Here is a 15,234-nt window from a genome sequence, read left to right on the forward strand (position 1 = left end):
ATTGAAAAAATTCCTTTGTTCACTATATAAAATCCTTCGTCAGTACAGGCTTTGCAAAGCAGATTATATCTATCTTACTTATCTTCTAATACAACGGCAGCTTAGTCGCTTGAACGGTTGTAAGCTTGACCGCCGCCAAGTTTAGGCCTTGTGTATTTTCTATGTCTGGCATTGCCTTGTCGTATGCTGTGAACATATTCATTCTCATGATTTTGTATGACTTCTGTTTGTTGCCTACACAATTTTGTTACATAATCGTATACATAAGAAAGGTTGAAAGCCGTGTGCAAATTACGGACCGGTGTGAACCGCGGTAAATTTCCAGTGGTCTAAAAAACCTTGTTTTGCAGGCGCTATAATTTTAAGAGGTAGGTGTCTGCCGCTAATTCCCAGGCGGGGCAGGCATAAGTCATTTCCGGTCTAGTCAGTGCTTTATGGAGGACTCTGACCCAACAAGTCAAAGTCAAAGTTACTTTACGACTGACGGTTTACTGCCAATCAGCTCGCCTTGGCGACAAGCTCCACTATTGTTGCCTGCGTAACAGTCACCGTGGTCACGTGCTGCTTACCGGTCGATGGATAATAACGGAGCTCTGTTAAATGTGTTCTCGCGTGTTTACAGTGCCGTAACCTAGCAATGGGCGCCTTCGTTGATTAAACTACCGGCTTTCAGTGGCCATGAAGCAATATTGATAAGAAAAGAACCGAATAAGGGCGAAGTACTTTCAAGAGTATGATTAAACTATCCGGGTTTCAGTGGCCATGAAGCAATATTGATAAGATAAGAACCGAATAAGGACGAAGTACGTGCACGAGTATGATTAAACTACCGGCTTTCAGTGGCCATGAAGCAATATTGATAAGATAAGAACCGAATAAGGACGAAGTACGTGCACGAGTATGATTAAACTACCGGCTTTCAGTGGCCATGAAGCAATATTGATAAGAAAAAGAACTGAATAAGGACGAAGTACGTGCATGAGTGTGACTAAACACGGTTTGAACTTATTCTAGGAAGAATTCTTGTTGTTACTTCAATAGGGTTCGAGACTGCTTTAGCAAAATGGGCGAGTCTTTACAATTCGCCCCTACATAATTTCCGAATTCCTTTTTATGCCTCCCAGCTCAAATGTCCTTAATTCATAAATGTGAATCTAGACACCTTTGGTGTGTAGGATACAGTACATCCCTTCGGAAAGAAATCTTAATGGTGTTAGCACGGTCAAAAAATGTAAAACACGATTATAATTAATTGAAGCCTCACATGAGCGCTTTATCTGTTGTAAAACAGTTTCAATAATATATTTTACATGCTACGAGTAAACCAGTAGCATCTACAATTTATTTACAGTTTAATTATTTGGCGCAGGAATTTTAAGTCTCGTCATCCAAATTGATGCCTCGTGTGTGATATTCCTGAGCTTTTAAAGCCTTGAAGTTGTTTTACGAGTTCGTATATGACGATATACGTTGCCTATTATTCTTGATAAGCGTAACTGTAGCACAGTTTTGCTCGTATATAATTGTACGGTTCACATATGAGTCAGGTACAACAGAAACGCGATTGTAAGATTTGAGGCTTTCACGGCGGTGACTATGAAGAAAGCAGTCTTCTGGGATTTGGCACCGAGTATATGTGGTGTTAACCGACGTTTCGGAGGAACGTATCGCCTCCGTCTTCAGGGTAGAAGGATTCGCTTGCGGATTTCTTATAGTTTTTTCCTTCTACCCTGAAGATGGAGGCGATACGTTCCTCCGAAACGTCGGTTAACACCACATATACACGGTGCCAAATCCCAGAAGACTGCTTTCTTCAGAAACGCGATTGTTTAACACGCATAAAATCTAAATATATTCCAGCAACAGTAATACATGGTTTGCATCAGGAATATATCTGTAGATGTATTCGAGGGAGAGCGGTTGATTCAATGTGACGAGTGACGTACGATGTATAGATTTAACTTTAGAGCTTCGATGATTCATGAGATGACTCACGCTTGTCTCGTTATTACCTATCTGACTTTCCTTATCCTGGGCTTTTAAAATAAACTATAGGCCTACTGAAGAAATGGAATTGCTTATTTATGACAATCTTATAAATATCCTATCCCGTCTAGTGCAAGGGGAAAACAGTTATTAATAAGGTCAGTTTCTTCGCGCGGGTATTTGTTAAAATACACACTGCAGTAATCCGGCCGCTATTTCACCTATATATTATTATAAAGATAAAGTTGCCCCTGTACTTAATTAATTAAGTATCACGTCACGTCGTCACGTATTCGGGAATTAAATATACTAATACAACGTCCATTCAGGATTCAACGGGAAATCTCACCATTTGCTGTAAAAGCTTTCGTACAATTAACTTTTCCTGCTTTCTCTCGTATTTTTTCCATTCCTACATGTTACCGAATAATATGTCGAAACCGTCGTTTAACGCAGTCTCCCACGAATAACACACACAAATTATCAAACGTAAAAATTCCCTTTCTATAGTACACATCAGTTTACATATCTACATCATTGCATCATGAATACTCACATGGACACGATTAAAAAAAACTCCTTTGCCTGTAGTTCGGAAGCGAACAATACCGACCGAGCGACCGCCGCTTGTCGGCGAAGTTAGTGCCAACTTTAGCGGAGACAGGGTGTCGCGTGATCAGCGCAACGGATCCCCACGGCCGTTAATCGCAGTTTTCTAGACATGAGCCGCTATTTCCTTGAAATAACTCCTCAATTATCCTCACGAGGCTGAGTGGACCCCGTTCCAGGCCCATTACTTCTCAGAAAATCTGGTAGCGCCGGGAATCGAACCCGGGACCTCAGGATCTGTAGCCAGGAACTCTGACCGCTAGACCACAGAGGCGGTGTAGGCATGATTCACTGAAGCAAAACACTGTTCCCTCGTTCGTGACCTAATGCATAACTGACATTCATGAAATAACGAATGACAGTTTGTTGCTACGTTATCCCGAAATTTCACAATGACAAATGTTACATTAATAAAACTTTACTTATATATAATATATCGAGAGAGAGAGAGAGAGAGAGAGTAGGATATTACCATTAACGAACCTTCTGTTACTTACCCATGATGCCATACATAACGATAGATACGTGCATTAAATAATTTCCAAGTAACAACACAGCAGTCACCATGCATCCTTAGGAACACGCATGATACAGTTGCTAAGCAACGGACCAACGTTGGACATAACGCATAGTTGTCTCATAAATCCGATTATGTTCACCTACTAAGCAGATAAGAGACGATGAAATGGAAAAGGCTGGGCCAAATAAACAGGATTTTGAACCAGCAGTTTACTACCCTAATCTAGATGCTACTTGAAGAATGCCGTCTTCTGGGATATGGCGCCGCGTAGCTATTGTGTTAGCTGATGTGTCGGAGGAACTTATCGCCTCCATCTTGAGGGTATAAGAAATCAGCAAGTGAGGAACCGGCGTGATCAGGTGGCTGCAAAGTAACAGGTTTACATCTATGACAACTTAGAGAGGAAGGTACATTCAAACATAATGTCACATTTCACAATAATTTATTTTTACTCAAATAAAGTGAAATTATCAGATTTAATTAGTAATTTTTGTAGGGGTCAATTTCTTGTTTGGTGGTGTGGTGTTTCAATACATATCACTGGGCGCTCGTAATAACATGGGTTCGCACTACCCAGGCTCCAATCTATTTCATTAGCGCCTGAAAAATTATTTAAATTGATTTATGGTTATTGATGAAGATTATACTCTATTTTATATTAAATTGATTCGTGAATATAGAAAAATAATATTGATTCTTCAGTTAAAATGTCTAATAGTACCTACGGCCCACAGAATGATTTCTTTAAAGCACGCCCAAATTACATTCTGTCGAATCAATTTACTTCATTCTACTTTGGTTTGCTTTATGTTCCAGTATCCTTAAGGACATAAATTAACTTTCACCTATTGTTTCAGCCCTTCGCCAGGTTTTGTTTGAGCCCCAAATACAGCACTTCTTTCTCACGATTAAGTGTCAGTCAAAGTTTCATTCACTTTTAATTCCTCTTCAGCGGCACTTTACCGTATGCGTCTAATTAAACTAAAAATGAAATTATACATTATATATGAATTTATATTATATTAGCAGGGATTATGATTTTCATTTTACTCAACCTTAAGTCTTCAGATCTTAATGCGATATTGGTTTTAAGTTCTCTTTCTCGTAAGAAAAGTATATATAAATTATAGACCACATGGATTCAAGAATCCTGCAATTGCTGGTACAATGACAATACGTAATCTGATAATAATAATAATAACAATAATCTGTGTGCGCTACAGTTCAAGATGAACCTTGGCCTCTGTTTTACAATTTCTTAATCATGTAGATAGTCGGTATGACTCCTTTGTCTTGGGATGGGCCCGCCGCAAGCCCGCTACCTACACAGAGCAACATGAACACAGAATAAACGCAAACGAATACCTGTGCCTTGAGTGGGATTTGAACCCACTACCCCAATGTTTGAGCAGGCGAAAACAGTTCATGCTTTAGACCGCGCGGGCACACGTGTTCTGATACTTGTTAATATAACTGAGGATATATTATAATGCATACTTGAGGTAACACGCAAACTTCTTTCATAGTTCGCTTTGGGAAATATTAAAATAATCCTTACCATGAACAGGTCGGTTCTCACGGTCTCTTCGCTTGCGGATTTCTTATATTTTTTCTACTACCCTGAAGATGGAGGCGATACGTTCCTCCGAAACGTCAGTTAACACCACATATACACGGTGCCAAATCCCAGAAGACTGCTTTCTTCATAGTCACCGCCGTGAAAGCCTCAAATCTTACACAATCCTTACCATCTTTGCATTACGAATACATTGCAAAATTTTTGTCCTCATTTCCTGCTGAAGAAGAAACCCACTATAGACTAAAAACAGACTACAGCTAATTCGTTTGCAGTAGAGTAAGTGAGAGTCTGTTAATAACCGTACTTCAAATAATTGCAGTCAAATGGTAAACATTTGTATCGCCTTTTAAAGGAACTAAACATTTCCGAAATGAACATCTGCCGAGACCGTTTGTTCTTAAGCAGAATAAATTCAGGGCGGAGTTCCACGCCAGGTTAATGTCTTTAGGATGAGAAAGCAAGAGAATGAGAGTGGATCGGAGCCAAAGAGTATATATAGCAAGAAGTAGGAGAGTGATAGGTGAGAAGAATGGACACGCTGTCTCAGAGAGGACTGAACACTTCCTCTTGGTATCTAGAGGGTCTTCTCTGTCTCCAGAATCGTTACAAAATCGCAACACAGAGATAGCTAATAGATCCTTTGAAAATGTAACAAAGCTAAAATATCTGGGAACAAAAGTAACAAATCAAAATTTGTTTAATGAGGAAGTTGTGAGCAGATGAAATTCTGGAAATGCTCGCTACAGTTCTGTTCCAAATCTTTTGTTCTTCCTTTCGCTGTCTAAAAATATAAAGATTAAAATATGCAAAAATTTAATTTTGCCTGCGGTTCTGTATGGGTTTGAAACTTGGTCTCTGACATTAAGGGCAGAACATAGACAGGAGGACGAATGAAATTACATACTGGGGAGCTTCATAAACGGCACTTCTTCACAAACATTATCGAATAATCAAGTCAAGCAAGATGAGATATTCAGGGTATATAACACCTATGGAAGAGAATAGGGGTGCATACAGATTTTGGTAGAAAAGTCTGAAGGAAAGAGAAAATTACGAACGTCTCAATATAGATGGGAAGATAATATTAAGATAGATGTCAGAGAAGCAGGACGAGGCTATGGACAAGAATGATTTGGCTCAGGATAGGGGCAAATGACGTTCTCTTGTGAAAACGGTAAGCAAGCATCAAGCATCAAACTGGTGGGGATATCCTGAGATGCTGAGCAACTGTTGCCTTCTCAAGAAGACTCAGCTCCATGCAGTTAATTTGGGCTACAAGCACGTTAGAGGGAGCAGGTTTAAACTGAATACTGCATTAAGCGTGTTGTTTGGGTAGGTACTGACTTACATAGCCAACTGCCTATATACTAGAGAAATTAGTTCTATAAAACTTGAGTCATAATATGTTCCGTACTTCGTTTCTTCAACGACTCAGCATACAGAATAGGCTTATATAATGAGTAAAATTCACTGTACTGGAATGAGTTTTAATAAACCGTGTGCAAGGAAAAATTGCTCTGTAGAGATATGGAAATTTTAATTTGATGTTTTTAAAGCGTTCCAGTTTGAATATTCTTTTAGTGCCGAGGTCAAGAAAATATGGGTCTATGCATCCACTTCTTCTATGTCTGCATGACATAGTGTTTAGGGACAATTTTACATTTACCTTAAACCACGCTATTTATTTGTGTATGCAGTTCTAAGTCTGGACGTAAGAATACGTATGCAAGTGCGTGAATATGAACACGCACTGGCGCATATGTTTGTATGTATGTAGGTCTGTGTATGCGTGTAGTTCCAAAATTACAGAAGTCGCGACTTTCGAAGGCTGGAGCGCAGGAAGGAATATGGGTTTCTATTTCTGGGAGTGAGATATACGCACATCGCACTGTGTAGGTCGATTCAAGAGGTGCCGCTGAAGAACAATTAGAAATGTGAGAAACATAATTGGTTAGCTAATTTTGTAGTGCTCACAATTATACGAAACTCCAATAAAATATTCAGGTTGTAATAAGAAATTAAGGAAGTTACGGACGTACCAATTCTTTGAGCTTCTGGATGCCATTTTTTTAATATCTTGGTTCTCTCCTTGTGTAAACAATCCGCGTAGCTAGGAAACTCCCTCCTTATAATGAACAAACCTGATAAGGTGTTCTCCATTAAATATAAATATTTTCAGAACGTGTTCATTGCTAGGACTTTACTTCATGTGATGACCTAGGTTCAACATTCATAATATAATTCAATTAGCACTGTTAGGCTCTAAGTTTTAATAAGAATACTAAGTACCAGATATCGGTGAAATATATTTATTCAGTTCGAAAATCTTACGTTGAAAATGGCGGATAATATGTCACACATTATATCAAAACATTAATAAAATCATTACCTTGCCACATAATATCCCCAGTCATGTTGCGCATACTTATAGCTAAATTTGTGGATGACCACGCGAAGTGAAGATGTCGTCTTGTCAGCTGTAAATCTGTTCTTTAATAATTTGGATCTCTTTTCACTGTAGGAAGTTAAAATATCACAATATCTTTACATTTGCCACTCACCACGTGTCTGCTGGAACTTGTACCTGAGAGTCTTCCACTTCCCATATATTCTCTCGTCCTCCTTTCTTACGCTTCTGCTTTCTTTCGTCCGTTATTTAATGATGCTTTCTTATTTGGTCTATTGATAGTTCTATACAGTCAAAACATTCATTGATTTGTTTTAAATAACTGGGTAGCGACAGTTACCTACTTAGAGTAACTTTGAAAACTGTGGCTTCTGTATTCTTTTCTTCCCAGTGTTGACCCACTAAAACAGTTTATATCGACGACTTGGTATCGGAAGTTTATTTTCATAGTTGGCTATTTAACGACGCTGTCTGTATAAAGACTGTGTAGCGTCCGATAACAGGTTGATTAATGAATGTAGAGCAGTTGGTGGAATGAGAATTTAAAGGAAAACCTAAAGTATTGGGAGGTAACTTGCCCCAGTGTCATTTTGTCCGCCACAAGTCGCATATGAACTGATCTGTTATCGAACATGATTCAGCAAATTGGGAAGTCAGTGTTTAAATACCTAGGATATGTCACTGTCGAAAGTTTATTGGTGCCAAATGTATTAAGGTAGGGTTTGTTTAATAAACATATTTTACGATTATCCTTCTTTTCCTATTTTCTTATTTATTAGCATTCTGTTTGCTGTCTCGCATATGGTCTTCTGTCGGTGTGCCTTATTTATATCATAGCCACCTTCACGCGGAACGTCGCATATTAATTGCCAGGAATTATAATATAAAATGTAACATAATCTGTAACCGAATTTAAGAAGCTACGCAATTTTTCTTAGAAAGCTTTACTTTAATTTTATTCTTCCTTGATGACAAACTTTTAACCTAAGTCGTGTAAATGAAAAGGTATATTTCTAAATATATTTGCGATTTGTGAACCATTAATTAATATTTCACTATCAGTAATATGTATGTTTAGGGAATATTTGTCTTCCAATAACTTCTAAAATAACGCACTAAATTCTGCTCTAGACATTTTGTCTAGGCAATCGGCTCACAGATGGCGATAAGTTTGTCAGCCTTACACGCCGGCCCCCCTTTGACCCCACAGGAAGAGTCTTGGTACTCATTTCTGTTAGAGGCCCAGTCGACCCCAGGGCCATAGTGCGGCTGGAAGGACTAGATAAATTGAAAAAAAAAATCCACCTCATCGGGACTTGAACCCGCGACCATCCGGCTTGTAGCATAGTGCCTCAACCAACTACGCTACCCCGTCCCCCAAAATGAATTTTCACTTGTCCATGTTTTCCAGACCGGCACTGGGGTCCACCCAACCTCTTATCCAGTGGGTACCGGGGGCTCTTTCCCAGGAGATAAAGCGGCCGGGGCGTGAAGTTCACCACTAACCTCCAACAAGTGCCGAGGTCAAGAAAATGTGGATCTAGACATCCATTCCCCCATAAGCCTTAATGGCGTAGTGCTTAGTTAGTTAAGCACAGGGGAAAATTTACCTTACTTTTATATTTAAAAGTAAAATACACACAAGAATGAAGTTGGTGGGGGTCCTTTCTACATGCACAGGTCATCTGACAGGTTCCATAATCGTGTGTGTATCGATTATATTCCACCTCTATGAAAAATCCTGGCATTCTGTTCGTAACTCGTATATACTGAATTTTTAACAAAAATGTAATTCAGGGCTGGCATTTGAGCACGTCCATGCGTACCAATATACAGAGTGGTTCAAAAGTGTCTTAAGTTAAAATATTCTCTCATAATAACGGGATTGTTCAGCTTTAACCCTGCCAATCAATTTGTACAACATATCAAAGCGTTGTTAATTTCGGCATTCAACATGAAGTATCTCACTTCGAGAATATTTTGGTAAATTCTGTAAGTAATACAGAAATTTCTAATGTATTTGAGCGTAAATTTTACCAACCACTGAACTGACGCTCTGTTCCACTCTGTATATTCACATACCTAACGTGCGGACTACTTGAATTTCATCAAACATTCGCCGCGTGCTTCCACTTCCGCAGTGTCAACAAACACCGCAAGGGGCGTTGGTTGAAATAGTTCAGCCAACAGCAATGCTTCTTCCTCACTCACAATGATGATGTCACTTTGGCGGCGAACAGGCTACATCTGAATACATGCTCTCATTTTCGCTGGCCATAACAATAAATCATTTTCACTCGTAATTGCTAGAGACGATAATTTTCTGAGAGGGAGTATTTCTTGTTTTACTGTTAGTACATGTGTTAAGTGGCTCGCTAAGAATCTTGCAGACAGACAAAGCATATTTGTGTTGCAAATGCTTTTACGTTTTGTAGTGAACTGTAGCGTTTGCATTGTGGAGGAATTGTTGCCAAGCATTTGGGCCACACACAGACGCATACCAATAGTGAATATTATTCACATCATAATTTCAGTAAGCCTTGAATATTTGCTGTTTATCTGTAATTGATAAAGGGAAAGGCAACTTCGAGACACTACGGGAGCCGATTGGCTAGGATTCATCATTATTGCCTTTTTTTTTTAATTCGCTTAGTGGGGGGTGGTCCACTCGGCACGGCGGCCACTGATTGGCCTATTGTACCTGCCCCGGGTGATTATGATGATGGAGAATTTCGTGGAATGAAGATTGGCAGGGGAAACCGAAGTACTCGGAGAAAACCCGCCCAAGCTCCACTTTGTCCACCACAAATCCCACTTGACCAGACCCGGGATCGAACCCGGGCCGCCGCGGTGGGAAACCAGCGAGTAACCGCTTGAGCTATGGTGCGGCCGATTTTTGTTGTCCTTAGTATGTGAGATAATTATGAAATTAAGAGCCCTAGAAATGTCAAATTCTTCGAACTGAATATTATTATTTTACATGCAGGTTTTCTTTTATTTAGGCCACATAAATTCTTTCGTGTCCTTTTGTTTTCGATGTCCGAAATCTTTCAAATTGTCTCACCTCTATAACCTTTGTATCCACACAAACTAGTGCACTACATAAGTAATATAAACTCAGATTCTGTTGAAAATTGTGACGATCTAAAAATAAAATCAGGGATGTTACCTAGGGGTGGAATTGGAGATGCTTCTTTCTTACTCATGTCCCATTTTGCTGTTCACACAAGCTACGTAACCATTTACAGAAAATCGAACAGGCCTCAACTAGATGATTTGAAAATTTCAGGGCTTTGGACAACGCTTTTTAGGGAGCACACTATTGTGATTATATTAGCCATTTTCTCTAAATAAGTGAACTTCTTACAAAAAATTCCAAAATGTATAATATTTGCATGTTATGGATCCACACATCTGTTATACAAACCAGCTTTCTCCTGTGTGAATATCCTGCTCGGTGAGCTACTTCCGTAAATGTACTGGGCTCTTAAGTAATATGGCCATTAAAATCAATTATATTGAAGAAAATTTAAATGTGGAAATTCTCATATAATAAATACCTGATACTTTATTTTTAACGACGTGTTCTACGGAAGGAAAATATATACATAAGTCAATTTAGATCCCTATGTAAAGTGACACTTACTGCAACTTCATTATATCCACGGAACAAGGTTCTTCTTGAGAAACATATAAATTATTATAATTGGTCTATTTACAAAGTATTTTTAAACTAGAAAGGCAGTTATATTTTCAAATGCCATCAACGCGACTGGAAGCAAACATTTCAGACTTAGGCTCTGTCAAGTAAGCAGTAACGAATATTGGGGTATTTGCTCTAAATAAAGACGCCACAGCNCTTGTACAAACAATTCCAAAACGTATAATATTTGCATGTTATGGATCCACACATCTGTTATACAAACCAGCTTTCTCCTGTGTGAATATCCTGCTCGGTGAGCTACTTCCGTAAATGTACTGGGCTCTTAAGTAATATGGCCATTAAAATCAATTATATTGAAGAAAATTTAAATGTGGAAATTCTCATATAATAAATACCTGATACTTTATTTTTAACGACGTGTTCTACGGAAGGAAAATATATACATAAGTCAATTTAGATCCCTATGTAAAGTGACACTTACTGCAACTTCATTATATCCACGGAACAAGGTTCTTCTTGAGAAACATATAAATTATTATAATTGGTCTATTTACAAAGTATTTTTAAACTAGAAAGGCAGTTATATTTTCAAATGCCATCAACGCGACTGGAAGCAAACATTTCAGACTTAGGCTCTGTCAAGTAAGCAGTAACGAATATTGGGGTATTTGCTCTAAATAAAGACGCCACAGCACCATAATGACAGATTATATTTTATAAACAGGACGTCGCTGTTTCTCGTTGTGACGTTCAGGAATCTGTCGCCATTTGCAGGCCATGCTTGTACGGCCATCTTGACGACATATTGATACGTGTATACGTTGACACTAAGCGGATCCAGGCACATGCTGATTCATTAAGAGCTTCTGTGCACCACATCACACTCTCAGGTAGAGACTGGCCCACTTTCCAAGGTGACAAAGAGGGGAGATCTGAAAATTTAGCGAGAGATATTCATCATAATTAATCAATTATCATATTCCGTCTAACGCAACACAGAAAATGTATAACATTCAATTAGTTTTATTAAAATCACAACATGTTTCGACCATTTTTTTGGTCATCATCAGTGAGTACATGGGTAAAATCTACATATAGAACGAAGTTGGTGGGTGGATTAAGTAAAATTGAGCAAACCTGGAATGAACTAGGGTAATGGAACCTGGAGCTACAAGGGTATGACACCATATTCCACTTCTTGCTGAGTGTTAATACTGTCATGCAAGAGAAATCATTGTAAATATGTGCCCACATGAGAGGTAAAGCTATTGAAATTCAATAGAGCACTCATTAAGTATTTGTATTCACCTGATGATGAAATATGTTGTGATTTTAATAAAATAAATTTAATGTTATACATTCTGTGTGTTGCTTTGGACGGAACATGACAATTGATTAGTTGGATCACGCAACAGAGACATCATGCATAAAGATTCATCATAATTATCTAGGGTGAAACTCTATGTCGCGACATGAACATCTTCACGGTTTAGAGAACAATTTCAATAAGTTTCGATTCTATTTATTTGATTTTCTCTCTTCAATCTACTTGCATTTATTTCTTTCTTTTTATATGTGTCTCCTCCCTCCGTTATAGTATAATCCAATCAGATTTAGGGATTGTATCAAATTCTATCCCCTCTGGATATTTCGCCCACTTTTCTTCAGATATAATTGCTGTATTTGTAGAATGAAATGACAGTCATTGTCGTATAGTACCACTATTTCTTGGCCTGTCTTTCTTTTATGTACAAGGAAAGTAAGTAGACTTATGAGAGTACTGTACCGACTACAGATGTGTTCTCACTTTAGTTTTTGAAAGTTTGCAGCGTTTTCATGAAATATTATACGAATGTTTTGCTGTTATATGCTACGGTAGGTACGCGGGTTCAAACCCGGCGGAGGTCGTGGAATTTTTAAGGGCGGAAAAATTCAGGGAACAAGTCCTCCGGGAGGGACTTTAAGCCGTGGGTCCCGTGTCGTAGCTTTACGGCACGTAAAAGAACCTCATGTCCCAAGGGGACCACTGAGCCAAATTGATCGTACATTTCCCGCCCAACAGTAGTCTCTAACGCCTCTGATAGATGGGGGAAGCATCGAGAGATACCGCTGAGCCAGTAGAGGCCGAACTCGCTGGCTGAGTCGGGACTGATGGCACGCACCAGTATCGGTAATGTATAGAGACTGGTAGAATATCACAGAGGGGACGTACAATAGACCACTGGTCGCGGTGCATGGGGAAACCCACCCCTCCCATAATAATAATAATAATAATAATANTTCAATCCCGTAGAGTGCTGTTTTCTTTATGAAGCCAAAGACTTATCAGCACCCCCTCGCATAGCAATTTTTTCTGATAGCAATCTGATATGATAAAAGTATTATTATTATAAAAGGGGCGAAATAGAAAAAGCCAAAGACTTATCAGCACCCCTAGGTAGTTCCACTATTTATAGAAGAGTAAGATGACATTTAAAAGCAGGTAGAGGGTGCCTTTAGTGGCAAAACGTATAAATAATATTAAATGATACAAAATGGGTTATATAAGGTTTCCAAGTACAGCGAGTGATGTATTATTGTAACACAGTGCACGCAGTTAATTGCGATTAATTACAGTGTAATTCTAAATTATTGTCTGTATTTCCTTTTATAGTCCACAGAAACCCCTACAAATATCGAGGATCACTCTGTATGTGCATGCAAATTTGCAAAGGTTTGCCTATAGCAGTTTAAATTGAGTATGTGAAGACTTATACAGGGTGATTCACGAAGAGTTACTGCCACTTATGGAGCTCATTTCTGAAGACATTGTGAGCAAAAGTGTCATATAAACCTGGGTCCTATACTCAATATTTATAGAGTTGCGTTCGTAATTTGAAAATATCTAATTTTAATTTTAAATTCAAAATTACATTATTTTAATGCATTTATTGCCACAAAACAAATTAAATTCTATAACTTGATTTTCTGTAGTTCAATTCTGCAAAGTCTTACAGAGATTACAACAAGTTTTCAAAAATGCCGCCCTCCGCTTCAATACACTTGTCCACACGTTTGTGAACCGCTCACGTTGCTCTACGTAGGTGGACACTGTTACCTCTGATTTCCGTAGCAGCGTGCATGATGCGAGCAAGTAGTCCTCACGTGTTTGTGCCTTCCTTTGGTAAACTTGTCCTTCATCCTTCCCCAAATGCAATAATCTAACGGGGAAAGGTCTGGCGATCAGTTCACAGTAGTGCGTTTCCAGTTACGAACGTAACTCTGTAAATATTGAGTATAGGACCCAGGTTTATATGACACTTTTTGCTCAATATGTTTTCAGGAATGAGCTCCATAAGTGGCGGTAAATCCTCGTGTATCACCCTGTATACTTTGGGGCGATAACAAGACTACAGAATATATATCTAATAGAATCCCGAAGCTGAACTACCAACACAAGTCGAATGGCGTGAGTTGCCAGAGGCTTTGCACCAAAAAGTTACGAAGGAACACTTTAGTCACTGGAGCTAGAACAAGCTTAATCGGTGAACGCGGTGAAGAAACTTTATTTCATTTTATGGCTTATTTAACGACGCTGTCAATACATAGCTAAATAGCGCCATATGGTAGGATAATCAATGAATGACGAATTGGAAAGGATGTGGAAGGAAACCTTCATGGCCTTACTTCGAGTACTGCCCCGGCAATTGCCTGGAAGCATTAAGGGAAATTGTGAATAACCTTGGCCAGAATAGCCGGCGTTCTCTCCAAAATTCGAAACGAGCACATCCCGAATATAAGTCAGAATTTGCGACGAAAAATATTCCATATAAATATATATTAGCATTATCGTGCAGATTATAACATATCGAATTAAATAAACCACGCTTTTAATTACATAAAAAGATGCTGATCTATATATTCTGAATATCTTCATTGGTGTGGGATTTCGATATAAATTATATTTAATTTTTCATTAAGACTGAATTTAGATTTATTTTCATCTATCACATATTGTGTCATGGCCGCGAGTACCGGACACTGTTATGGTTCGTCTAGGCAGACCATTACAGTTCCGGATGTGAAACCATGGCTCATGGCTGAGACCCGTAAGAAATATACAGCCTCGGCACGGAGTCAAAAACTAAAATGGAACGTTGCAGCTGTGACGCATCGTTCTGAATAAAGAGGAATCACTGGCGGAAGTAGCCTTCAAAAGTAGCAGCAGGATAGAGCTGAAATAGACTTCAACCATAGCTGTAGGATCGTGGCGGAAGAAGATTTCAAAATTAGTTGCAGGATCGTGACGGAAGTAGACTTCAACACTAGCTACAGGATCGTGGCGGAGGTAGCTTCCGACACTAGCTGCAGGATCGTGACGGAAGTAGACTTCAACACTAGCTACAGGATCGTGGCGGAGGTAGCTTCCGACACTAGTTGCAGGATCGTGGCGGAAGTAGTCTTCAACATTAGCTGCAAGATCGTGGCGG

At 39.0% G+C, this 15,234-nt stretch overlaps 1 protein-coding gene and 1 long non-coding RNA gene across 4 annotated transcripts in view; one reads left to right on the top strand and one right to left on the bottom strand.

The window, feature by feature from the left end:
* LOC111864052 overlaps window positions 1-15,234 on the top strand; it is a 102,168-nt gene that overhangs the window by 22,489 nt on the left and 64,445 nt on the right. The window lies entirely within an intron of this gene.
* Window positions 11,047-15,234, bottom strand: part of LOC111864053 — a 206,899-nt gene continuing 202,711 nt past the window's right edge. The window contains exon 3 of the long non-coding RNA XR_002842729.2: window positions 11,047-11,697. This is a non-coding gene — a long non-coding RNA (uncharacterized LOC111864053). The remainder of the gene's footprint in view (window positions 11,698-15,234) is intronic.

Source organism: Cryptotermes secundus, unplaced genomic scaffold, assembly GCF_002891405.2.
Source record: "Cryptotermes secundus unplaced genomic scaffold, Csec_1.0 scaffold655, whole genome shotgun sequence".
Lineage (NCBI taxonomy): Eukaryota > Metazoa > Arthropoda > Insecta > Blattodea > Kalotermitidae > Cryptotermes > Cryptotermes secundus.